Source organism: Gossypium hirsutum, chromosome A05, assembly GCF_007990345.1.
Source record: "Gossypium hirsutum isolate 1008001.06 chromosome A05, Gossypium_hirsutum_v2.1, whole genome shotgun sequence".
Classification (NCBI taxonomy): Eukaryota; Viridiplantae; Streptophyta; class Magnoliopsida; order Malvales; family Malvaceae; genus Gossypium; species Gossypium hirsutum.
The window spans coordinates 93,735,854-93,738,306 of record NC_053428.1 but is presented as its reverse complement, the minus strand read 5'-3'; the positions used below and the strand labels follow the sequence as shown (position 1 = coordinate 93,738,306).

The 2,453-nt window shown below is 36.6% G+C and overlaps 1 non-coding gene across 1 annotated transcript; it reads right to left on the bottom strand.

The window, feature by feature from the left end:
- Window positions 1–2,050: 2,050 nt before the first annotated feature.
- LOC121230053 (small nucleolar RNA R71) lies at window positions 2,051–2,157 on the bottom strand. Its single transcript, XR_005928004.1, has one exon. It is a non-coding gene; the product is annotated as a small nucleolar RNA R71 (small nucleolar RNA).
- Window positions 2,158–2,453: the final 296 nt, after the last annotated feature.

Below are 2,453 nucleotides of genomic sequence, written 5' to 3'. Positions count from 1 at the left end.
CATTTGAATTCGGCAACATCAATGATAAACCGTAATTTTTTACATACTTTTACCCCATGCTTAATGCATTTTATGGATGATTTCCCATTAGAATTGGTGAATTCGATGCTCCTAATGCTTTAATACTTAGGAGAGCGTAGGAGAGCAAAAGGAAGGAGAAACGGGCCAAAAACGGAGAAAATGGGCCAAAGTACGAAATCAACACGGCCTGGACCTCCTCACACAGCTGTGTCAATTTGGTAGGCTTGAGCATGGCCTGAAGTAATCGCACACAGGCGTGTCACACGGGCGTGTCCTTGCCGACCCCAAGTTGAGTCCAATTCGGAAAATGCTAATTTTGAGGGCTCTTAGGGATTCCAAAGCCTATAAATACACTCTAGAGGTGGAAGAAAGGGGATACACAGAATAGGGAGTAAGGAATTACTCCAAGGAAGCAGATTGATCCATCTCAGAAGTCAGATTCATCATCAAGATTGAAGATCTCTCATCAGTTTCCCTTTCAGAAGTTTTGGATTTTCTTTATGTTTTGTATTCTTTATTATTCTGAGATGTTTTCTTATTTAGTTATGAACCAAAACCCCTAAATACCTAATGGGAATGAAACCTAAGACGAATCTTGTTATTATTTTCTAAATTGTATGATAAATATTTAACTTGTTCTTCATTTTGTGTTCTTAATTCTTGTTTTGATATCCCAGGATAATGATTGAAGATAAGCTCTTATTCAGAGGAGGAATAGACCCTGTCTAAGAGTACATTTGTCATAATTAAGCGGATTTGATTGCGCACCTAGACATAGGGTGACAAGATTTTGCCGGATTAGGGTGAAACCTAATAAAGGGATCCATAGATCGAGTTAATGCAACCCTAGGGTGTTAATTAGAGAAAGGTTTGAATTATTCAATCTAGTGATTAGACGTTATTAGTCTTGAATAGGGATAATAACATAACTTAGGGATCTCTACGGAACAAGTTAAATGAATAAATCGTCCGATTCGGAGCCAGAATAACAAGTACAGTCTAGGTGGATCTTTCCTTAGGTATTTTCTTCATTCAATCAATTTTCCCAAAAGCAATTTCCCAATTCCATTCTCTGTGAATTCTTAGTTTAGATAATTAATTAGTTAAAACAAAACCTCTTTACTCTTAGGCTAGATAAAAAAAAGACAGTCATTACTAGTACTTTTAGTTCCTTTGGGTACGACAATCCGGTCTTGCTAAAACTATACTACAGTTCGATAGGTACACTTGCCTACATCGCGATAATAGTTAGTTTCAAGAATGATTAATTATAAATATTTAAAACCTATCACGAAATCACACGATCAAGTTTTTGGCGCTGTTGCCGGGGAACTAAGATATTAGGAACGCTCAATTTTTATTACTTTAGCCATTTATTTTTCTTGCAATTTAATTTAATTTTATTATTATTATTTATTAATTTCTTTTTCTTTCTCTTGACAGGTTATTATAGTTTATGACTAGAAGAAACTCGCCAGGACCACTACTTTTTGACGAAGAAATCGATCGCACAGTTCACAGACACCAAAGAGAAATAAGGTGAAGCTTAAGATACACAGAGAACGAGTAAGAGGACGATACTCAACCCCCAACTGAAGAGATGGTTGAAAACCAAGACAATCAACTACCTCTTGAGATTGCGGTTAATCAAAATCCTGCTCCACGCACTATGTATGATTATGCTAAACCTTCTTTAACAGGAACTGAATCGAGCATAGTTAGACCTGCTGTAGCTGCAAATACTTTTGAACTGAAACCTAACACAATTCAAATGATACAATAGTTTGTTCAGTTTGATGGTTTGCAGGATGAAGATCCCAACACTCACTTAGCAAACTTTTTGGAACTATACGATACATTTAAAATCAATGGCGTTTCTGATGATGTCATATGTCTTCGGTTGTTTCCCTTTTCGCTGAAGAACAAGGCTAAATAGTGGTTTAACTCGTTACCATGAGGGTCAATCACTACTTGGGAACAAATGACCGAAAAATTTCTATTAAAATATTTTCTGCCGGCTAAAACGGCTAAATTACGTAATGATATCTCTTTATTTTTGTAGATGGACTTAGAAATTCTTTACGATGCATGGGAGAGATACAAAGACTTACTGAGAAGGTGCCCCCACCATGGGTTACCGCTTTGGCTTCAGGTTCAAACATTCCATAATGGCCTGAATCCTTCGACTCAACAAATGGTTGACGCAACTATTGGCAAAACCATCAATAAAAAAACGCCAGAAGATGCTTATGAGTTTATAGAGGAGATTTCACTGAATAACTATCAGTGGCAAGTCATGAGGATTAAGCCAACTAAAACAGTAGGCGTTTATAATGTCGATTCGGTTACTATGCTGTCAAACCATGTAGAACTTCTAAATAAAAAGATTGATGGTTTACTTGGTTCTACTCAGGTACATCCAGTAATGAGGT